Below are 25,510 nucleotides of genomic sequence, written 5' to 3'. Positions count from 1 at the left end.
TGCTTGGAATTTATTTCTGTAATTTCTGTATCACTTGCAAACTTGACCTTTATCTAAGCTCTTCTCACTTCTGCATCAGGATGACCTCTGATCCATACGTGTACCTGTATTCAGGATTTTGAGAGTGCTGTCCATGAATAAATCCAGAATTATGTTTCAATTTTGTATTTTAAGAACTGGAAAAATCACAGCATGGTTTGAATTAAAAAGGAAGTTGATTTGTAGCAGTATCTAAAGTAGAAACACTCAAACTAAAACAGGAGTTCTGCTCTTCTGCACATCACTGAATGTCTGGGAAGGTTAGTCACTCCTGCATTGCCTGCCTGTGTTCCTGCTGTATAAGCCCTCCTCTATTTCCCCCTACTTAAGTAGTTACTCCAGGTCAGTTCCTTTTCCCCTCTGAAACATCATCTTACACTCCTGTAGTCTAAATGGAAATTTTGTGTAATCACATGGTAGTATTTTCTCCCCTTCTCTTATATTTTTTTCTGTTAGTGTCAGAGTTTATAACTGCTTTTTCTTGACAGTGAAATACAAATGTGGTGTGCTTTCCTGTGACTTACATTCCTTTAGCTGCAGAATTAAGTTCAGATTAGCATGTATAAAGTTTTTTGGTCTTTTAATAAATAACTATTCAAGACTTTTTTGGCAAACCTAATGTTGCCTATTCTGCTTCATGTTTCAGCTCTGAGAGTACCTGAGTATTTTGAAACACAGTTTCAGAACTTGCTAGCAACTGCTGAACAAAAAGACTTCTTTTTTGGTAATTAAAACATTTACAGAATGTAAGAGGTTGGAAGGAGAATATTTTCATCTAAGGTAGTGAGCTTGGCTTGGTTCCTGTAAAATGACAACACGTAGAAGTGTTTTTCTCCTCTTTTGTCGTCCATCAGCCACGTGTACATCTGACGCTTCTGATCTTTGGCTTAAACTACTGTTAAGTTTTCATTATAAACGTGCCGCCTACCGGAGCAAAAGGCCCATCAGCAAATATTTATTAATGTTATCTTCCGCCAGACACATTTGCATAGTAATTTCTTCCTAGATTCCCGTGCTTCTGGTTGTCAAATCTACACTGTTTCTTGTCAGCCTCACCATAGGGTATGAAAATGGTAATAAGAATTGGAGAGGATGTGGAGCATGGAGGCTTAATAAAATGCCTTTAAAAAGAAAAGAAAAAGAATTGATATAATGAATTATAATAAAAAATACCTGCCTGCCAATGAATGTCCAATAAGGGAATCCTACACGTGTAGGTAGTCTGTCTTGATTTCAAGATGAAAAAAATCATGTAATTGTTCAATATAGCCTTGTAGCAAAACGAAACTTTAGATGAGATTTTAGATTACATTGTGGTTTTTTGTTGTTATTGTTTTTAAAACAAATCTTCAGCCTGACTTGGCATAGTCATGATCATCTTTACAAACGAGAGGCGTTTTGCTCACAGCTTGTTGTCTTTTATGTTATAGTAATTAACTGAATGATTATTTGTATTGCAGGCATGTCTTAAGAATCCACAGTTTTATTATGCTAGACTTCTCCAGAATTATGGGAAAGACTTATCCCCAAAATTTTAAAATCTGCTTTGAAACGTAATGTATGAAGAGAGTAGAGTGAATTGGAAGAGAATGATCTAGAAATACTCTGCTTAAGTCAAGTGATTTTCTCCATGTTTCTCATGAAAGTGAATATTTGTTTTGGCAACAATTCGTTATATCATAGTAGAAAAATGGCTAATGTATGAACAAGAGCAAGCAGAACTGCTTCCTGAAGATTAATCTCTTTTTCTGCATATTAAATTTGTGTTTTCCTGTAGGACACTCTTTGGCTTGGGTGGGGTTGCTTTTTTTTTTAGTGGGCTAAACACAATGTAGCTGATACATTAACAGAGCTATAAAAATTGGGTCTTTTTGCTTATATGAGTTGCTAGTTGTTTCTTTCCATGCCTTGCAAGTAAAACTCAGCCATGCGGGCATTTGTTTTTGAGAAAGAAGAATGAAACAATGAAACACCCTCAGAAAACGAGTACACAATCGAAGAGGCTATGAAGAATGAGATGGAAGGAGGTCAGAGACCTCCTAACTCCCTGTCTCAGGTTGGGATGCGTGTTGCACACACCCAGGTTTTCAGCAACCCAGTTCCAGGTCCTCAGAGTTTAAATGCAGACAATCCAAATGTTATGCTTGCTGAGTCTTAAACTTCTGTTATATTTCAATAGACATATAAATATGCAATTACATAAATTTGGAGTTTTTTAACACAGATTTGTAACCTGCTCACCGTAGTCAGTGTCCTTGTACGCTGCCTGTCCATTCTTTTTATCTGTCAAATGCTGTTAAACTATTTTTTGATCTGGAGATATTGGGATGGTGTTAAACATTTGGTCCATATATCACAGATAAATAGAAGGTAAGTATCTATGAGAGACTGTCAGGGAAGTTGGAATGACCACTGATAGGGCTACACGGTACATCAGGGATGGCACAGTAATTGGAAGGAGCTCATAGCAGGATGTTTTCCTTCAAGTTTGGCACCTATTTCTCCGTGCTTAAGGGGGAGACTGAATTTCTTAGTCACAGGTATTTGTTGCCATAATTCTCTTTTCAGTTGTTTATTTGATAATTGAATGGCCAATTTCATATTGCTGGGTGAAGCAAATTTAGCTTTGTTAAGGTGTTTTCTGATGTGTGCAACTGAACAATTTCCAAAACATTCATTTTAAAAAATATATTTTCTTGGCTTTATGTGTGTCAAATTTGTGAGTAAAAGCTTGCACATTCATTTTCAGTGCGATGTGAACAAAGGAAAAACATGTTGAAAGGCTCAGTGAATTAATGGCTTTAAATGACTTGGAGGTCCTTAAATGAAAAGTTTTACAGAAATATACTGATTCTAATTTTCATTTTCCCATTGCGGAACAATCATTGTCTTAAGCCACTTCCTTGGAGAGAATAAGCTTTAGGGGTTTTTTTTTCTTTCTCATGACTCACCTGGTTTTATGTTGAGTAGTCCTGCTTATGGAAAATATAAATGACTTCTTTTTCTTTGGTAAGCGACTGAGTGTAGTCTTCTACAGTTTTGTGAAACAGGCCAGGGTATATGGCTGGCTTTGCTCCAGGTAGCGAGCACTTGGAGTGAGCTGGGGCAGTGCTTCAGGAAACAAGCTGCTTGCAGGAACAGGGCTCACATTTCCATTGCCTGCAAAAGTAGGAACATCAGCTGGAGTCATTAACATCGTTGTCTTTAGGGGTGCCTGTAGCTGATCTGCCTGTTTTCCCAGAATGGGACACTGAAGCCAGTAAATAAGGCAATAAAATATTTCACAGGTAATAAATCTCATACACCAAAAGAAAATAAGATCTAAGCAGTTCTAAGAACAACACAGTTCTTTCAAATGTTAGGAGATTGAGGTCGTATGGAAAGGGCACAGATAAAGAAAAACTGCTATTTTTATAGGAGACGGTAAAGATTGTATCACAGGAAACTTCTGAAATGCTTTTAAACTTTTCAATAATGAAAAAAACAGAAAAGGGAAGTAAGTCCTAAGCAATGTCTGAAAGTAAAAACTTTAAGTATGCGAACGTAACTCAAGGAAATACCTAAGTGCAAGAACATAGCCCAAGGAGATATTCAAAATAAGCAAAGTACTCTATTACAGAACTGAAAAATAAAAAAAAAAAAAAATCAGGTTCTGCATGCAGTTTTATGGGCATGTGGAACTGATTCAAGGCCTATTTCTTCATAACTGGGCTTTCAAGGATAAAGAAATGACCTAATCTATTATTAAAAGCATTGTTCAAAGCATGATTTGATTTTCTCAGAATGATTTGGTTATTAGTCTTTCGTCTAATGGGTTAAATCAGCAGTGTTTCAATTTATAATCTTTTATAGGGATATATATGCTTGTACGTAGTACACGCACATGTAGAAGTAAAATATAACTAAAGATAATTCCAGAGTACAAAACTAAGGTGGGCGGAGAAGTGCTATACTAGTCGTCTAAGCAGTGATAGATGATTTCAGTGAATTGCAATTAATTTAGAGTTCTGTGTATTCATAATGAGAGCATAAATTATTTGGTTCTCATTTCATTTTATTTCCTGTTATGCCAAAGCAGAGGAAATATGCTTGGGAATATGCGGGATTCAGGACTACAGAATCTAGCGAGAGTGGAAAAGACATGCTAGTTGAAGTCACTGAGAGATATGCAATACCTGGATGTCTTTCATAAAATACTGCAGCATCTTAATGATGGCTGTTCAAAAATATGGTAGGCTTTTTGTAACACTAACATACACTACTAAAAATAAATCTGGAGGAACATCTGAAAGTGTTTTGAAAGTCAAAAGTTTGGGTCTTTGACTAACTCAGATAATGGTGCTTTTCTAGGGTAACCTCAAAAGAAGCATTTTTTTTTTTCCCCAATTGTATGTTGTAACCACATATGAGACTACAGTTTTGTCTGCCAGCCAAGAATTGTTTGCTAGTTACTTTTCAGTTATGTAGGCTTAAACAAGTATGTATAAAATTACATTATGTTCTATTCATTATATTATACATTCCTTTTCACCGTCATACCAAATGCCCTTAGAATTGAGATGTTTTGAGCATTTTTTGTGTGTAGTTCTTCCTTCATGTGTACAGGAGGAAACTGCAAGGAAGGTTTTATGAAGTAAATGTATAAAGGTATATGATTATATCTTAGTGTGTGTGGTGGTGGTAGGGGTTTAGGTATAACAAATTTGAGTATGTGTCTGTCTTGCACTTGTGGCATTGCATTTGAGTTGTGGGCTGGTTTTTTCTTTTTTTTTCAGCCTAGTAACCTTTATGGCCCCCATCAACCCTGGAAGTCATTTCCACTTTTGTCACTTGAGAATGATGACTTGGCTATGATTGTCAGCATCTTGGAGGAGATTCAGACTCATACAAGCCGTTAGGAAAACTCCTTCCAGATAGTATTCCTTGTGAACAAAGGTGGCTTCGGCTGGGGGAGTGCATATTGCTGAGTACTTTTGTGGTGCCTTTATACTCTGAAGGATTAAGATGGTCCTTAGCTGCATTTGTAATGGCAGTGACTGCCTGCCTCATTTAGTATGTTAGATAAAGGCTTTTCTGCATCTCAAGTGCAAGAGATTGCAGAGCTTCTCTCCTTATGTGAAATGATCTGTGTCTAGATGACAGCTGTTTTTTCCATGCTGCCAAATAAAACCTGCATCTCTATCCACTGCGGTGAGTTGAACTTTTTGTCTAGATTATTTGTTTTGAATAGGTATTTTAACATTCTGCATAGTTCACAAAAACAGACTGATTTTTTTCTTTTGTCTTTTCCAAATATAGCAGTTAAGCACCATATTGCCAAAAATGGAAGCTAGGTAGGCTGATTTGCATCTGTGGCAGGTGTTGCTGTCTGTTCCTGAAATGCTTTTTCTGGCATGTCATTAAGCTTGGCCCATCAATGGCTGTTTAAGGATGTGCGTGTGATTAGTACGCTGTGGTGGCATTGCTGGTACTTAGTCCATTTATAGGGAGTACTGCTGTTCTGAGTTTATTAAAGATGAGTTGCTCTTGTTTACATAGCTTGTTTGTATTTTGAACGTGTCCTGTGTAGTTGCTTCCAGATATTCACTGTCCCTCAATTATCTTCTCAACTTAGCAACTGATCAAAGGAGAATTACCACTTGCAAAATTAGATCTGTGATAAAATGTTCCAATGTAGCTGTGATCAAGTTGCCACTTCATGAAACTCCAGCTGAATCACTCTACGTTTATCATACAAAAGTATTGTACCCGGCTAGGCTTTTACACAAGAACAAACGTTAGATTACGCTGACTGCCATCATTAATTAGTTTCTAAATTCATAGAATCATAGAATGGTTTGGGTTGGAAGGGACCTTAAAGATCACCTAGTTCCAACCTCCCTGCTATGGGCAGGGACACCCTCCACTAGACCAGGTTGCCCAAAGCCCCATCCAACCTGGCCTTGAACACTTCCAGGGAGGGGGCAGCCACAGCTTCTCTGGGCAGGAATTTCTTCCTAATGTCTAATCTAAGTCTACCCGCCTTCAGCTCAAGGCCATTACCCCTTGTCTTATCACTACATGCCCTTGTAAACAGTCCTCTGTCTCTCTAAGGTAGAGTTGCAAATCCACGTGTCCTACATCTAGAATTCTGCGTTTCAGCCTCTGAGATTTCTGAGAGGTTTGCAAAATTGTCTGTTGCCAGGCTGCTTTCTACTGAGCACACCTCTGGGAAGGTTTCTCTGGCTCACTTGTTTTATCCAGTAGGAGACTTGAAACAGTTTCCACTCCAGAAATCTGTTTCTGATTTCCCTGTTCAAGATGGTAGTGTGCAAAGAATTGAGTTGAAGAGCTTGAAACTTCTGCTTTTAGCCAGATTGGACTGTCTCAAACACATGTGGAAAACATTAAGTTATCTTAGTGTATGAATATTAAGTTGGCAGAAACCTGTATAATGTGAAATTACACATTATGGTTCACTTAGGGCCTGATTTTTGAGTCAATAGCTATAGTCATTTGTGATAGAGTACAATAACTACTAATATGATACTCTAATCAGATAAATGTGATACCACAGGTCATGTTGGCTTACAATCTGTGTTTTAAAAAACCTTGTGTTTCTTGCATAATAATACGAGCCTCTATACATCTGTTAACATGCAATGCACTTATTTAGTTTTTTTCTAAAACCGTACTTCAAGTTACTGTTGGGGTAGAAAAAGTATTCACTGAAAACCTTTTGAAGATTCCTATCAGCAATATGGATATTAAAATTAGCGAGGCCAGGAAAACTCAAGGTAAACTTGTATGATAATTCTTCCTATGCGTAACAGTTTTTAATGGTTAAACAAAGTACCATACGTTTAGGTTTCAGCAGGGCCTTAATCTGGCAAGGCAGTGTTGTGTTTGCAATCCAACAGAGCACTTCAGAGCTCAATTTTGTTTTTTAAGTAACTGTCTTGAAGATTTGTGATTAAACATGAGTTTCTCTTCAGTAACTCAAAGGCAGTAAAAGCAGAGCAATGTCTTGTACTCTTCACCACCAGTACCGGGTACCATTGGGGCTGTACATCAGAGCGAGGTCAAACCCTGAAGCAAGTTCTGCGAGTGAAGTGCAGCACTCCAGCTTTTAGTGGCAAATCCTCAGTAAGACGTGGAAAATCTGGTGTGCTCAATGTGTCATGCTTGAAGACTGCTTGGAATTGGTGTAACTTTGTTCAGATTGTAGCACCCACATCAGTCAGCTAATTCTCTTGATTCGTGAGCGTTTTTATGTGTTTATTGCTTTGATAGACTACTTATGTGTTTTTAAGTAAGGCAGTACATTTCGATAAAATCACAGAGCCATCAATAACTACATGAAAAGGTATTGATATGATTAAGCTCTACACAGTTGATGGAGAATGACTGACTTTTAATGTGTTTCTAGATTCCGTCTATTTTCATTTACCAAAGTTGCTTAAATAAATAAAGGCTAAAGTAGTAGATTGAATTTCTACAGAAGCGTAGAAGATTTTGGATTTTTAATACTTAATAAACCTTGACTTGCATTAGTGTGTCTGAATGCATTGGCAGCACTATTCAAATTCAGGAGATATTTTCTTTCTTCTTTAGTTACATACGAGTTTTGAAATTGCAATTTGAAACCTAATTTGTTTATAAACCTAAAGATTTATTTATCCTAGATGTATCCAATCTTATTGCATTGAATAATTTCAAAAGAAAGAATGGAACTTCAGAAGTTTGCATTATATGTTGAAATATCAAGTGTTATGTCTGCTCTGAATTGATAGGAATGAAGTATGTAGCATTGCTGCATGCTTCTTTTACCATTGCACCTACGCGAAGATACACCAAAATCTACATACCGTATGAGAAATTGTATTTGCACACTTTCTAGAATATTTCCTAATCATCCTCATTTCTCAATAAATAGCATTCACATTTATTAAAAGTATACATTTCTTAGAGTTACAGCCTCCCCCCCCCCCCCCCCCCTTTGAACCCAGAACATTTGTAATGCTTCGAATCCTTACAATACTAGGTGAATGTGTTTTGGGGGAATTTCATTTGGTTGATGAGCATTTGCAGGCTTTATGATTACGGGACTGAAATTTAACTCATTACTTCCAAAAGATTTATGTAGTCAATTAATATGTGATTGATTAGAATTACATAGCATTTAGAAACGGCAAAAGCTGTGCATGCAAGCAAAGCAAAACAAAGAATTCCCATGGGCAGGCAGGTGTTCAGCCATCCCCAGGAAAGCAGGGCTCCATCACACGTAAAGGTTACATGGGAAGACAAACACCATCACTCCAAACATGTTGCGTCGTCCCACCCCCACACACACACACTTCTTGCCCCAGCTTTATATGCAAAGCATGACATCATATGGTATGGAACATCCCTTTGGCCAGTTGGGGTCAGCTGTCCCAGCTGTGTCCCCTCCCAACTCCTTGCGCACCCCCAGCCTACTCACCAGTGGGATGGGGTGAGAAGCAGAAGAGGCCTTGGCTCTGTGTGAGCACTGCTCAGCGGGAACTAAAACATCCCTGTGTTATCAACACTGTTTTCAGCACAAATCTGAAACATAGCCCCATATTAGCTACTGTGAAGAAAATTAACTCTATCCCAGCCAAAAGCAGCACACTCTTATTCCTAAAAAGATCTACACACATTAATCCAGATCAACCAAAGGGAAGCTGAAAGGTTCTGTATAGTACTAATATACTTAATTATCATCTCTTTGAGGTACAAATATTAATGGGATATTTCCATTCGTTTACCATATTTATAACTCTAAGACTCTGAGAGTTTCAGAAATCATAGGTTTGTCATTTTTCCCAGCCAGCATGTGCAAAACATGCACGTTGCTCTGAATCAGAACAAATAGCTGAATTACATTTTGAAAACATAATCAATTTATACTACTTCAGTGGTGTCCAAGTGTGTTTTGGGGGATTGTTGCCCTTGCAGTTGTTGCTGTTGAAAATCAGTTTCTTCCTGGATAAAACACAAATGTTGCTTTTATCACATTATATACATTCCTATATAGATAAAATGTGAATTTATTCATATGCACTGTATACTTTGTGTAGCACACTTTGTGAATTCTTTTACAAGCAATTAAGTAAATGAGATTAAATTAAGCAGGCATTCCATTATTACAGGTTATGTGCTATTGAAAGGATGGGAGGAATCCTCAAAGTAAACAACTTTGAGTTAAATAATGCAAAGTTTTTACATCTGACTGTATCTATTCAATTTTCCTCTTTTTTTTTTTCCCCCCAATTCTTTCTTTTGGGATCTTATGTTCATGGCATAACTTCAGTATTCTGGTAAAAATGCTGTGTGTCCTTTTTGCATCTTGGCAGTCAGGGTTGTGTTGTGGTATGCTCCCCAGTGGTGGAGGGCACAAGGCAGTACTGATTTCCTCATTTACAGGGTGCTTTAAAACCAGGCTCAGGAAGTGTGGCATCACAGATAGAGGGAAGGAACATGGTTATAGGCCAAAATAAAGAAGATTATGTAGAAAAAAGCTGGAGTCTATGTAGCCCAGCTATTTAACGTTGTTGCTTTTTCCACAAACTGTACAGCATAAATAGGTTAAATATTAATGCCCTCATCAGCCATCTACCTAGGTACTAGGAGGTGACAAGTCTTTAAAATAATCCATTAACAGGTTTATGACAGCAACCAGGGTGACCATTAGACATAAATTTCCAGTGTCAGGGGTGGCGTAAGGAGTGATCTGCTGCTGAGAAACGTACGAGTTGATGCTCGTGTTATCGGCAGAAGGATTGGCGAGGGAGATAGACTGCTTTGCAAAGGGCCTTAAAAGTTACTGTTCAACACCTAAATACAAGCTGTGCCAGTGCTCGTCATTGTCTGATGAGGGGTCTCCCACCAGTAGCTCACGCACACAAATTTTGGTGGCATCTGGAGTCCAGCCCCTCCTTCAGGCTGTGCAGTAGGCTTGTTCAGGAGGGGTCATGGCTGGCTGCATTTCGAGAGTCTCATTTCTGCACTTGTGTTTTATGAATTAACATCAAACCTAATGTAGACTCTCCTTCTGGCTTATAACAGTGGTGATAACTATAATACGCAGATGCTGTCTTCCATTATTTGAGCATTATTTTCCCATTCTCTTCAGCAAGCCGAAGAGAATTACCCTGGCTCGACCGGGATGCTATGCATACTGAGCAAGGCCTTACAGCAGTGCAGGAAATGGTGCCAGAGTTAAAACCGTAACACTGACACCTTACAAAGCAAACCATAGGTTAAATTGCAACCAGGGTAAATATTTGAATAAAATTGAACCAGTGTGGAGAAGAATATGCTGTAGAGACTTATTAGCCATATCTGAAAACAGCCCAGAAGGACAATCTTATTGATTTTACTCTTATCTTGATGACCTTGTAGTTTGAGTTAATGGTTTCTAAACTTAGCTGAAGAGTTTGCAGGACAGTCCTGTTTGTCTCCAATCAAGGAGAATGGAAAGTAATGTAGAGCTAAAAACCAGACCCTTAAGATTTTGTTCATTCTCTAAATCTTTAATACGCATTTTAATTTGCATGAGTGTAGAATCAATGAAAACATTGTATTCATATAATCTAGACAAGACTGAAATGTAGTTCATCTGTGTTAAATTATATATTTCTCTTAATGATGTGGTAGTCATCTGGAACTACAATAGGCGTACTTACTCTTACCTAATAGAAATTCTTGATGAAGCTGCATTTTGAGGAGGAGGGGAAAAAAGGAGTGGGGTCTTATTAATGTAAAAGCCAGGCTGTTTCTCACTGTGGCACTCACAGTGTCGCTTCTAAGGCAGAATATGTTTATGTGTATCTGTGGGTGCATTTATCTAGGGAGGAAGCCGTTCTACTTTTGGGAAAGTAGGGCTACAGAATCATCTGAGGCAATGATCTTTTGTGACAAATCATTAATTGATTTTAAAATTGTCACAGCTTCTGTAAATCCAGACATAAAAGTGAGTATGCAGTATTTCATGTAGCTAACATTAAGATACATCCCAATTTTCAGTTCCCACATGGCATAGTGAACTTCACCTTCATACATAATGTTGTTGTTACAACTTGGATGCTGGGCGGTTTATAGATTAAGAGGTTGATGCTCTCTTGTAAATGTTAACTATCAGAGCAGTCTTCATAAGATCAAGAGGCACCAAGGGATAATGTAATTGCAATTTTCCAAACAACTGTATCTGTTTCAGAATGAAGATTCACGATAAGAAAAAATAAGACAAAATAGATCTCATAGTTTCAGCATAATTAAGATTTTTGCTAGTGGCTATTATGGGAAAACTTTCTTACGTATTTTACCCTTACCCCTTTGAAAGATTTGATGTTAGATGAGCAGGATTTTAATTCAGCAGCTACTTTATTAAGCAAAAGCAGCTCTGATTCCCAAACTTGTAGCTGACAAAAAGGACCAGAGCTGTAATTACCATATTTAATTACCTTTTTTTTTTTGGCTTTCATGAGGAAAGCTGCTCAAGTCAATTGTGATGAGGGGAAATTATGTTAAAGCACAAAGTATTTTGTTCTTACTAAAAAGTTGAGAAAGAAACAGAAACTACATAATAATATATAATTACATAAAATATAAAAAAAAATAGGTTTGAGCATTGTACTTTATTTCTTACGTTATTTAAATTATGTAAATCTGTCTACTCTTGGGAACTAAGGCATTAGTATCCTCTTCAGCAAAGTGGTTACGCATGCTTAAGCATGTCCCCTGTTGTGTACAGGCAAGGAACAAAAATAAAAAGAAAACTTATAGAAGGTATAAAGGGGAAAATACTTCTATTTTTACAATTCTTTTTGTTTTAGTTCAAGTGAGCTTAATAACAGTATGTAGAGGCTTCTATACAAAAATTCCATCTATTAAGAGATCTATTAAAGCACCATTTTAATAATATTGACAAGTAAACACTTGACCTCTTACATGTTATTATAGTAGAGATGTTTAAAAGACGGTCTTATCAGCCTCTGCTTGGTTCACTTCGTCAAGATGTCTGAGCAGCAGGCTATGTCTAGATTTTAAGGTAGGTTCTTGTATTAATGGGCTAGTCTCTCATTTCCTGAACTAGTATCAGTCAGTACAACTTATTTTAATGCTTTTTTCATTTAAATGCTAGTGCCAGCTCTCATCTGCATAGGGAAGAGTTAAAACCAGTTGTAGAGGTCTTGGAGAATCAGCTGCCATTTTATTAGGGCCTGTTTTATTATGATGCTTTATCTTCACATGTAACAGAGAGGAAATGATTTAAGTAAAAACAGTAACTGATTGCAATAGTAGAGTTCACATCAGTAAGACAGGGAAGAGGAAAGAACTTGTGGCAATGTATTATACTGAAAATTGATAATAGCTTTATTCTGGCGAATTAATTTTTTTCTGGATAGACAACACAAAAATGGGAGGAACAAGACGAGTAAAGGATTTGGGATTTGATCTTTCTGTTTGTAAAACTAAAGAATACATTTCATAGTAAGACACTAGTCTTACGTGAAATGGTAATGAGCACATTTCCAGATCAGTATTGACTGGCTATTCTTATCTGCTATAAAAAATGCCTTCTCTGAAGAAGAAGAGCACAGAAGGGCATTCAATGTTAGATGCTATCACAGCTAGTTATAATCCACAAGCACTTTCTTGTAAATACTATAATAATAAGAGAGAAAATAAAACCTGACAAACTGTAGTAGGAGGTGTGGGTGTGTGTTTCCCCTCATGTTTCAGCAATTGAAGCTGAAGACGTGAAAGTGCCATTTCATATTCACCTCTACAAACCCTGGTACTATGTGTAATATTTTTTTATTTGAATATAAAAGTGGATTTCCTATGTCACTTTCACACTGGAGCTTCAGAGAATACACGGAGAAATAGAGATCTTTAAAAAGCCTCCGAACTGGATCATTCTTGGAATTTTTAGATCTTGAAAATTTTTAAGTCACAGTATTTCGAGTCATAATCATTTTTGTCATAAGAACAATAGTTTTTCCATCTCACAGGGTCCTCTACAAGGAATGGACTCAATCATTTCATATAGTCTATAGGGATTTTGGCAGGTGGCTGTTAGCAATATAGATGGCCACTTTCCCTTGCAGATTGATTTCATCAGTATAGATTTAATGAGATTTCTTGATGTTATTTTTATGCTCTAGAATTGTATGTTTAGATCTCCTATGTATTACTAGATAAAACTGTTCATCTTCAATGGACTGTGCTATATATAGTGGCTTGGAACTTGGCTAAGCAAGAAACACTGAACAAGCAGAATGATGGAAATTATTACAGAGTTTCAGTGTCTGTTTTGAAAAGGAGCGAACAAGAGATAAGCTCTTTGGCAATACTGTGTTTTGTTAATTTAACATTCTTGTGACACATTTTTTTCACTACATTGATTTTTTTTTTTTTAAGTTTTTTGGCGTCATCAGCATATGTATGTATACTTATAACCTTTATCATGACATTCTTGCAAAACTGGTTAATCGTAGTATCAGAGAACAGCCCAGGTTGGAAGGGACCTCGGAAGACCATCTGGTCCAACCTTTTCTAGGAAGGGGAGCCTAGATGGCATTATCGACTACCCTGACCAATTGCATCTTGAAAACCTCTAGTGATGCGGACTCCACCATGTCCTTAGGGAGGTTGTTCCGCTGAATGACTGATCTCACTGTAAAAAAAAAAAAAAATGTTTTTCTCTTATCAAGCTGAAATCTCTCCCAGTGTAACTTGTACTCATTGCCCCTTGTCTTCTCCATGTGGTTCTTTGTGAAGAGACAGCCTCCATCCTCTTCATAGCTGCCCTTTAAGTACTGAAATACTGTGATGAGGTTGCCCCTAAGCCTTCTCTTTTCCAGGGAGAAAAGACCCAACTCCTTCAGTCTTTCCTTATAAGGCAGGTTCTCCAGCCCTTTGATCATCTTCAAGGCCCTTCTTTGGACCTCTCCAATCTGTCCCCATCTGTCTTGATTTGTGAGGACCAAAACTGTACACAGTACTCCAGGTGCAGCACGACAAGCACTGAGTGTGATGATCACATCTCTGTCTCTGCTTATAAAGTCCCTGTGGACCCAGGAATAAAGATTAATATTAAGGTTAAACATATTTTTGCTTCATACTGAGATTTCCAAAGTGGTTTAAATGACCAGCGCTTCTGATGCTGTTCTGCACTCTCTCTCTGTTTTGATTCACAGCCAGTAATGTCAAATGTGGTTTCTATTTGATTCTGCTCTTTATACATGGGTTCTTATTGATAGAAGATGTCCGTTTCTCTGTAAGGAAAAACTAGGATGTTGGTCTTAAAAATGTGGGTGTGAAGTTACGAGATGATGTATTTTGGTGTTAGTCTTTATGTAACTATGTTCCTGGTCAGCCTTCCCATATGAAAATAAAAGGTTGTATGAAGGTTTGAGACAAAGCTGCTCTAGCTCCTTTGCATCTCAAGTTTCAGTCTAGATAAGAATCTGGCTCTGGTACAGAAGCACCACTTGTCTCATTAGTCAGTTTTTCTCTTGTCAGGGGCCAGCAATGCTGACTAATACAAATGTATCTGAACTGTTCGGGAGGGGTAGGCAGACAAGTGCTTGTGTGACTCTGTTCGGAGATCTCCAAGGATAAAATACTGAATTATTGTTTTGCTGATTTCTTAATGTGGAAACACTCATGTTTCACAGTTCTGTTGCTGCTATTCTTTCATGATTGTTTACACTGAAAGGAGCCAATTGCTTGGCTACAGGTCCGGTTTATTTCCAAAGAGGGCAAAAATTTTCTGTAAGAGTCCTTTTCTAGTTTCAGGAGGTACCCACCTCTTTCTGGTGATGTGTTTGAGAATGGCTGCCCTGTGCAGGTTAACCCACTGAGGAGAGAATATGCTCTGGGACAAGACTGATATTGGTCTGTATTCTTCCCACTGGTTTTGAAGGACATAAAGTTCTTGGCTTGTAGGATTTGAGGACATTGAGTTAATTACACAGGCTTTTCCTTTCTGTGAGACATCTTTTATAAATTTCTTTTTGCTTTGTATATAAGCATCTATCAAATGCTTGATGCTGGCCTGAGGATTTTTGGAGCAGTTCATAAGAACAATATGGGAATTTGTCCATATTTTTAAGAAAAAAAAAAGTGGGAAGGGAATTACGTAATTTATATTTATATAATCAATTTATATCATTTGTTGCTAGAGGAGACATGGAAGTTAGCTTATTGTTATTCTAAATATGTTGATAATCATTATGATGTAACTTATCTTTTCCAGGTGTTTGGTAGTGTTCTACAGCTGTCAACATGAACAGACTTCAAAAACTGACTCATTTACAGAAAGTGGTCCTCTGCTCAAGTCTATTAAAATTTGCTTCTCTAAACTTTAAGCTTTCTATTTAAGAACACAACTATTATGATTTTATTAAACTGGAAACTACTGAGTGATCTCCATCACTTTTTTCCTGAGCCCAAGAGGCCAGACATAACTGGGAAAAGTGAGGGACTTAGGAATAACTTGCTACGTTAGGAAAGACAGAGAGCTGATGACAAGACTTCATTTGAAGTTTTGATTTATCCAGAGTGTTTTTTCAAGGAATGTGTCAAAAAGACCTTTATATGTTTAAAAGACAATGTAAATTGTCTCTAATTTCCATTAAACTGTATTTAAGTGCTGTTAGGTGCCTAAATGCTCTGTGGCTGAAGGAGGTACTGGCCATACTGTGGAGTCCATCTCATTCAGCTGGTTTTAGTTTATCTGTTCCTGAATGTTTATTATTTGTGTTTCATTGTGTGGCAACGCATAAAGCTTCCGTAGCAAACTGGCTTGCTCAACAAAATCTGTCTTGTAGTATCATTTACAAGTAGGACAGGTGTAAGCCTCATCCACGTTAGTAGGTCTTGCCCATATTTTTATCTGGAAACCAGCCTATCATAGCAGCTTAAATTAATACTGTAGAAGCAGGTGTAATTGCAATTGTTGTGGTTCAGTACCATTCATTTAAAGAGAGCTTGAGTTGTGATTTCTTATAAGGATACCTCAGACTTAAACTGAGGGGAAGCTGAAGGATTGCAAGTCCCAGAAAGACAACTGGCCCAGTTTTCCAAGGATACGGTATGTGCAGTTTCTTTTGGCTTCTGTGTAGTTTCAGAGGCTAAGTGCTTTTGGAAGCTGGGTTGAGTAGCAGACAATAGTGAAATAGCCCTCAGGAATGATCACCAGATTAGGAAAAGATTAGTCAAATGGCTTTACACTTCTGATATTTTAATTTAGATAATAAAGCTATTGAAATAACCTAATTTGAATGAGATTTTTCTATTGGAAAAAATACATATGCATGTCTGTTGTATTTAAAAAAAAATGTTGTGATGCTTGTCTGTTTTCTGTATGACAATTAAAAACTCGATTATGTTTTTATGGGCGTAAATCTGCATCCTATCATGCATCGCAGTATGTTGGTACTTTGCCAAAAAGGTGGCAGGCTGCAGTGCTGTGAATCTGTTGAAGAACATACAAATTCGTTTCAAGAAAATCGGTGAAAATGCATGCCATTCTGATTGAGCAAATCCAAATGACTTCAATCTATAATTAATTAAATTAGATTGCTTCAAAATTCATAACAAGTGTCTGGAATTACCTTACTTAATGCTATCAGTGCTTTAAATGTCTCCGGAGAACTTGGATTAGCTGACTGAGTACCCTGTTGAAGAAAGGATGTCCTGTGTGAGGAAGTTGTCCCAAAGGCATAAACCCGGTACATCTCAGATGCCCTGGAGGAAGTACGTACCTAAATGCATGTGATAAAAGGCAGCTAAGGTATCAAATAAAAAGCTTAGAAGCTAAAATCGCAAGATTAGTATTTTATTCAGACTGGAAAGAGAATGTCGTCTATACATTGCAAATAACCTATGAGGAAAGCTTATTGAGTATAACGTGATTGAGATAATATTTCAAGATGAAGTAATCACTCTGAGATGTCGCTGTGATTTTTGAGCTGTAGCAGCATACCTTACACAATTGATGTGATGCTTTTAGAAGTGTTAGTTTTGGAAGCTGCAAGCTGATGGAATTTTCCATCAAAATGGTATAGGTGGAGGTCTGACAGTGAAGCCACTGCTGCAGCGCTGTTCCTCGAGTCGAGTCGGGGAGGGTTGTTTTTCTTCTTCCATCCAAAGCCTGGAAATTTTCAGCCAACCTTCTGTATATCTTGCACTTGTTCATACACAGCTTTGGGAGCATATGCTTGTATTCATAGTAGATATAAATACTTAGGGAGTCTCAGAAACAGTCGAACAACTGTGTGCGTCTGTGAACCTGCAAACCTTTTGGGATGGATTTTAACAGGTGTAAATCTGCTTCTAGTTCTGATGTGTCTGTACAGATGCCATTTCTGCAAAGCCCGTGCTCACAATTTGATGAGTTCGTAGAAAGAGAAGGCTGGCTGCCAAGAAAAATTAACTCCATGTCTTGTGTCAGTTAAGCAGTTTAATTGGCTTTCACACCTAAGGCTGAAATAAAAACGAGCTGCTACTTGTCACCATGCTCTGAGAGACTGGTCTCTTTGTAGAGTAACACACATCCATCTGCTTCAGAGGAAATTTATTACAACAGATTCTGTCCTACTACACTGGAATTCAGCTGCCTGACCCCAGAAACGATCCCCCTGTGCAGTGCAGAGCCCTTGGTCATCTTCTCACATACATCTTCCATGTCCGGAATAACCCTGACACGGATTCTTGCGTGCTGGGTGGCTCCATTCCTTACAGCTTTCTCCCTTCCCATGATCTGCAACATAGCTGTGCTGATGCAAGAGTCTGCTTTCTTTCCAGCTGGCTCTGAAGTGGATGCCATTGATCTGATGTATTGCAGAAATACAGAAATACTGGAACAGAGGCTCTAGAATGAGTTATTGTGCAAACCCAGGGAAAAAAACCCAGTTCCGAACTCAAGCAGCACCAAAGAGGAAAAGGATTCGGTGTGCAAGAAGAAAAAACAAAGGAAGAGGCCAGTATCATCATAGTTATATGCGGTGGAGCGTGAATTAAGTAGAGAAAGGATAGATGGAAAGACCAAGAAAAGGAAAAGTGAGAGAAAGTGGCAAGCAGAGAGGAAGGATTGAAGGGAAGGGTGTCTGGGGAACGTGCAATTCCTCTCCAAGTTGAAGAGGCTGTGTGGGAGAAGACTGGAGCCAATATGCAGTCCACAGAAGAACAGACATGTCACTTCACATTTACAGAGCATGGGTAGAAATTGTGTTTCTCAGATTTTGCCAGTTAAGCAACTCAGCCCTTGAAGGCAGACTTTCCTCAGCATCTGTTTTATAGCTGTGGATGAGCAGAAATGCTATGAGAGTTGTGCTGTGTCATACTTGAGTCCTGTTGTAACACCCGGGTTAGGACTAGACTGTACAGCCTTCCAACCCAGCATTTTATCAGAAGTGTTTTCATCTGTAGAAACTTCCTGTTGCGCCCTGCCACTAAGTCAGAATGTCCATTCTGGGAGGGGGAAAAAAAAAAAAGTGTTAAAATCTGAACAGAAAGAGATATTGATATCTTGGATAAGTCTTCCAATAAGATCCCCTAATGAGTGAGCCTGTGAGTCAAGGATGGTGTTTGTTGACATGGTTTCATATCTTTTTCTGTTTCTTCTTGCATCAGGATGTTACTCTTCATAACCCAGCACTCAGACATCTGAAGGTAATTTAGGGCCATTACTAGCACAAATTTGAACAAGTCAGTGGCTCAATGCTGTCATCAACTCTGAGTATGATTTACAAAAAAGACCTGTCCTGCCAAAAATATGAACTTTAAATTGATCAATGTGTCATTATTTCCTTAAAAATGTAAATGAAACAAATCAGTTCATCAGTTGTTTTTTTTTTGTCTTTGCTATGCTGCTGCTTCAAATTTAAAATTTTGTTTTGAAACACTCCAGGGAGAGGGAAAAGGACAAATTAATAATTTTTATGAGGTGGCCCATAAGATGGGGGATTAATGCAGTTTGAGCTGTCAGCCCGTAATATAATATACCTGGATGTGTTGTTTGTTTGTTATGGATTCATTCTTTCAGTTAAACTGTCTTGATACTTCCTGCCTGTGTTCAAACTTTGTGGCATATTAGTCCTTGCAAATAGTATGCATGCTGTTCTTTTTTTTTTTTTCTTTTTTTATTATTCCTAAGGCCCTTAGTCATTGGAAGGATTTGAATGTATTTTAAAATTAAATAATGGCTCAGAAGGCTGTCTTAAACTTACTTTTTCATGTCAGTGCAAATGTCTTTCTCATTTTTTATCATTAATCTAACATTTCGGTGACTGTGACCTACTCTACTTCCGTTTATGTCATATGAATTGATGATAGGTTTGCTAACATCTATTATCCCTTAACAGCAGAGAGAAGCATGCTGATTTAAAAAAAAATAAAAAAAAAAATCTGTATGGAACTTTTTATGGCTTCTCTCTCACAGCCTTTACTGTATTTTCTTATTTCTGGTGTCAAAGGGGTGGCTTTCAAGTTAACTGAAGAGTTTCTTTCACAGTATTCACGACAGTGAAGTCAAATACTTTCCTTAGAAATCAGGCCAGTAGCTCTTACTGGTATCAACACATGCCACAGTATGCTCCCCCTGCCCAAGCCGCAGAAAGTTCTTTCGGCAACCTGAATCCCTGTCCCCGGCTCCCTTTTCCTCTTCCCTTTCTCCTTGAAAATGCTTATGCTTTTGTTCAAGCACAAAGGCTTCCCCAGCCTGACGGTGCAATTCTTTGCACCATAATTTGGGAATCTCTGGAGCGTGAGTGTTGCTTCTTCCTCAGTGACAAAGTGCTTCCCAAATGGCAATGGATTCTAAAGCCTTTGTGGGGTTTTTTTCGTTTGATTGGTTTTTGTAATGGTGTGTCATTACTTTCTAAAAACTTATTATATTTCAGGGATAATGTCACTGAGATTTATCTCTTGTGGTAGGATAACTGTTTTCCAGCTCTAGTAAAGATGTCTGAATTAAAGAAAATGATCAGAATAGAACACGCTTAGTAGAGAAGATTTGTTGTTATAAAGCAGGGCATATCACATACTTTCTTTTTTACTTCGGGAAAGTCACAGATGCTTTAATTCGTTATACGTAAAACTTGATGTACTTGTCACATGTATCTTTTTTTGGTATTGCTTGCTTGAACTGTAATCTCTTAGGTCAGGAATTCTTTCTTAACTTGTGCATGTAGAGCTCTTAGTACTGTGGAGCTTGATGTGATTTGACACCTCTCAGCATTACTGTAATACATACAATTAAAAATCATCAAGGGATGTTATATAGAAGTTTTTAGACTAACTTGCAGCCACTTAAGCCCTGTGATTCCCTGTTGCTCACATTATTTAGGAACTCTATCATGAACATTATGATGAATGTATATATTTGAATTTTGGAAGCAAAAGCTGGGGAACAGATATATATGACTGTTAAAGTTTTGCCATTTCCAAATATACTGGTTTTTGATTCTAAATTTTTCTGAAGGCTGTACAGAAATGCAATACCTCAGTTTGAGAACTGAAAGGTGATAATTCGTTCAGAATCTGTGTGCTCCTGATAAAGAGGGAAGGGTTGAGGGGCTCTGCTATACTGCATGGGAAACACCTTCTTCGCCAGTGCTTGGGAGCACAAGATCCAAAGCAGAAAATAAGTTTATCATTCTCTTTTTCCAACTGCAGTAAAGTACTTACTGGGATGGCTCCTAAAACATTTGCTGTCATCTAGACCTTATAATGACAAATTCTGGGGTCAAAGAAGCGAGTTGGGGCGATGGTGAATAATGACTTGAACAAAAATAGGTTTTACTGTGCGTTTATAACTGGCACGGCATGCCTTTGATGCTCTCATCAGTATTTGTTAGGGCCTTGAGGGCTGCATACCTGTTGGACCCATTGCAGTCCTTGAGGCTGGAGAAAGATTTAAGAATTTGTCTATGAAGATCCCCGTTCAGGGGTGAGAATTAAATTGATGCTACGTTCTTATGGCTTCCTCTTCCCTGGCCATGACAAAGGTGCATGTCTTAAACAGTGTAACACCTGGTTCCTAAGTATGAAGAGACTTCTGTGCTCCATAAAAGGGTGACATATAGGGGAATATGTCATCTCACCTGTGTCCTAGGAGGAATTGTTGAAGGCAAAATGTCATCTTTGAGGGTGCACTGTAGGTCACCTCTCAATGCGGAGTGTCATAAAAAAGGGCAAAAGTAAGATCTAAGGAGCTGGAATGTAATGATATAATTATATTTCCTTTTTCTGAATACCATAAACTGGAGCAGAAATACTGTTTTATTGTTTCATTGAGCATGCAACAGAGTACAGAGTGCTAAGTTTAATGGCATGTATAGGCACATATGAATATATGTGTGTAGGTTTGTTTGATGCATCTGTGCAAAGTAGATATACAGACAAGAAGCAATAAGCAGAATTTGCTTCACGTAAGCACAAGTAACAAGATGCACAGCATGAGCTGGTAGTTTTTACTAGTCCTTTCGTATGCATTTCAAGTATGTGTTTACTATGAGAGATATGTTTTATACATAAACTGGGGTAGACTTAAATGTTGCTTTTCTAAATCCATCTAGAGCAAAACTTCTAGGGAGGACTGGATCCAGTGCTCTGTATGACAGGAAGAGGAAGAGCTGTAATTCATATGTGACTGGATGTGCATATGTCGTGGTGAGGGTTATGATTTAAGAATTTGGGAGAATACAGTTGCTTGCCTCCGCTTTGTCTTTGCCTGTGCCACAGCTCACTGTAATTAACCTGATGTGGGAAAAAGATTCAGAGGAGAATAATTGAACTCCTTTGATTCTGAGAAATTTCTGAGAAGCCTTGGGAGTTTGTTGTGTCCTGTGAAATTTATCTAGTGAAAAAGGGATTTAACTGTTACTCCCTGGACGTGTGCTTGATGATATCTTCTGCCGGTTCCTGTGTGTCTGTACAGTAGGGTCAGGTTATTCTACCTTGCTTCCGACTTCTGTTTTCCTCCTCCAAACTGAGATGATTCTTAGGGACTGTATTAAATGTGGTGGATTAAAGTACTGCTCAAGTGTGGCCAGCAGATTCCCCAGCGTGTTTGATGGGGCTTCAGTATTCTGACAATGTTACCTTGCCTCTGCTTTGATTCCTGCCTTGAATTTTAGAAGCAAAGTATGGGTGATTTTGGCACTCCTTATGCTTAGCAAAATTTGGATTACTGGTATGAATCCTTTATTACAAGAGGCAGGATAGTTGTGTTTTGTATTGAACAAAGGTCCTTTCTTTCACATAGTAGTTGTTGGTTCAAGTCAATGTCTCTGGAGAGTCCTTGTAGTTCATTAGTGTGATATTCCACATATAATTATACATTCATTCAGATATTCATGATATTCATTTTAGCTGAGATCTTAACAGTAGCATTCTTCTGCTCAAAATACATACGTAAAAATATTTGGTGAACAAAGTTGAGGACTAAGAATCATGATGGGTAGTACAATAACAGGAAGGTCAAACCTTAATACCAAATTTGGTCTTTTTCTTAACCTTTATGTTATTACCAGATGTAGTAGCTCTAGTCCATTTTTCCTAGACTGCCCTTTTGTGAAAAACTTTTGCATCACACCTGTATGTGACCAGTATATGGTGCACTGAAGATACAACCTAGAGAACAGGTACAGCAAGCCTAGAGAGTTGTTTGTGCATGAAAAGCAAAGGACTGAATCTAAAGGATGTGAGCATGGCCGCGCAGAGAAGCCTCTTAAGAGTTTGACAGCAGGATGCTATGATTGCTGTTTGACACTAATGTCTACAGAAGTCCAAAGTGCTAAAGTTTGGACTTCTGGAAGGATGATTTGCTCCGTGCTCAAGCCAAAAATACAGCACATCTACTTAAACTGTCCATTTTTCTTCAACCACATTCTGACAGTACAATTCTCCAAGTTTCTGAACGTCAGCCAAAAATATATGCGTGTTATATTGCAGTCTACTAGGGAGCCTTATCTGTTTCAAAGCAATCTGGGGACAAAGAACGGACGTAGAAAGAATGGAAGTCTAAACACTGTGTTTCGTGTAGACATTGAGGGATTCTACCTGGCTTTTGTTTGTTTTTTAAAACTTGTTAGCCAGAGATAAGAAGTAACCTATTACAAATGCTCAAAATGCCACTTTTCGAGCCTCCACATATGAGAGAGGTGCTAGGAAAATACAGGGGGAAAAATTTTAAAGCATGAACTTTGATTTAAAACAAACAAACAAACAACAAACGGACACCATCTGAGCATCTTACCAGTTGAGCTGTGTCAGCTCTTCATTCTTTGGTTGCAGGAGCTGCTTGTGAGTGAGACCTGAGGGCGCTTGCCCTCAGATAACCTCCTCAAGAGGCCTTTCTGTTCTTGCTCTCTGGTCCTAGTGTGCATGCTCTCATGCTCTCTCTTTTCCTCTTAATTAGATTTGTGGTAGTAGGTACCACACTTGCAGTGAATGTTGTACCACCTTGTCTTCTGGAAGGTAAGCACCTGATAGCTAGCTGGAAAAAAATACATTTGCTTTTGTCGTATTTAATTTACCATTGTTCTTTGCCTGTTTTACTTTCTTTTCTCCTTAATGTTTTTGCTTTCTTTTCATCTCTCCTTCTCTGCCGCCTTCTATCTTATAATAACATTTTACCCTTTCGTTCTGTTCTTCTCTCACACATTATACTGCATTAAGAAAAATCCAGAGTTAAAACTGTGACTTTGTGTCCTGGAGATCACATTTTAGATGTGAGCTAGAGGGCAGACTAAAACATTAAACCTGTGATTAGTGAGTCCTAAGACCTTCCTCTGCAACCAAAGACTGGTCTTCCGTGAGACGGGCTGTTAGATGCTGTTGACAGGGAAATAAAAGGGAGCTGCAGTGTGTTGAACCAGCTACATGGTTAAACCTGAGCATGCTAGTGCATTGTAATGGCTTTAGCAAGGAACTATCAAACATTGCCAAAAAAAGAGACATTACAGTTATTGAACAAGTGGAGAGAGTGGGGGAAGCATGCCTGCCAGTTCAGGGGGGATATAGTCCTTGCCATTTTGTCTTGCTATAATCCATAAATATGCTACGTGCTTATGGAACGTGGGAGACACTTCTGCAGTTAACAGCGAAATTTTTAAAAAAGAAATCCTTCAGACATCACAGAAAATGCAAGTATTAGTATTATTGTCAGCATGAGAGAATGTAGTATTTATTTGGGAATACTGGTCATCTTGCTAAGTCATCTGAGTCTATATAAAACTCACATAAAGTTTCATAGAGGTTTGGCGTTGCCAATCCCAAGTGCACAACGAGAATGAGTCACATCTTCCAAGATCACAAGCTTTGCTTAAAAATCAGAGAGGTTTATTTTTAATTGGGTTTCATTTTTATTTGCCTTTTTATGTCAAAGCTGATTCATTTTTTCCACTGTTTTTCTGTGATCATTACTGCTAGCAATGCCCGCCTCCCTCTTTAAAAAAAACCCCCACAATAAAAGAAAGGGACTTTTAACAAGAATAGCACGTATTTCAGGACATGTAAAAAAAAAAAATCATGTAATTGCTGCCAAGTCATGTTGTCAGGTAATTATCAAAGTAATCCCCGTTTTAGTAGAAAGAATGAGGAGTAGGAGATTGTAGGATAAAATAAGATTAAGCTAAAGTTTCATACGTGCCGTTTTGAGTAACCAATAGTCACACCCTAGAGAAGAGTGTCGTCACTGGAACAACATGTTTTATTAAGGACTGGGTACAAAATCTGTTCACAAAAATTTTGTCTAGTATTTCTAGGTATGTGGAATTTTGTTCCAAGTAGTTTGCTTTTCAAAGTCCTCTTCTACCCCTCCTCCCATCTCCTCACTTTTGTAAAAAAGGAATGAAATCAAATAAATCTTAACTCTATACCCTTAAGGCAAAGCACTGAAGGGTTATACACAAGGTTTCTTCCATAATCTTCAGTTTCTCCACAAGGAATTATCTGACATTACTGCAACTGCAAATTGCATCATAAGCAAATTGCATCTGTCCCTAATGCTCTTAGATTTTTTTTTTTTTTAAATAAAACTCTTTCTATCCAGTATCCTTACTGGGATGCTCTTGGAAAAATTCTTTCGAAGAGTCAGAAATTTTGTGCAGACACAGCAAATCCCAAAGTGAGGAGATGCAGGGCATGGACAGCTCTTTCGGTTAGAAATTTATTATTTGAGTCCCAGCTTTCAGATGATGTGCCTTTTGCTTTTATAATCAGAAGAGGATTTTTTTTTTTTCTCTTCATAGCAGAGGTTAATTTTAATTGTGCAAAACTAGTCTGTGCTGGATTTTAGTGGACAGTAGGTACTTGCTACGGTAGCAGCAGCATTGTAAATGTTTTTATTCCACGTCCACAGTAGTCTTGTAGGTGACTTTTGAGCTAAACAAAAAATCCCAAACCAGCTCCCTGCTGGTATTTCTTTAAAGGAAGCCTTTTGTACCGGAGG

The 25,510-nt window shown here is 38.0% G+C and overlaps 1 protein-coding gene across 2 annotated transcripts in view; it reads left to right on the top strand.

Moving 5' to 3' along the window:
* The window catches only part of ZNF385B (zinc finger protein 385B), a 136,546-nt gene that overhangs the window by 18,828 nt on the left and 92,208 nt on the right, over nucleotides 1-25,510 (top strand). The gene's annotated exons all lie outside the window — the stretch shown is intronic.

This window comes from Grus americana, chromosome 6 (assembly GCF_028858705.1).
Source record: "Grus americana isolate bGruAme1 chromosome 6, bGruAme1.mat, whole genome shotgun sequence".
Classification (NCBI taxonomy): domain Eukaryota; kingdom Metazoa; phylum Chordata; class Aves; order Gruiformes; family Gruidae; genus Grus; species Grus americana.
The sequence above is the reverse complement of the archived record's forward strand: the minus strand, read 5'-3'. Positions and strand labels throughout refer to the sequence as shown.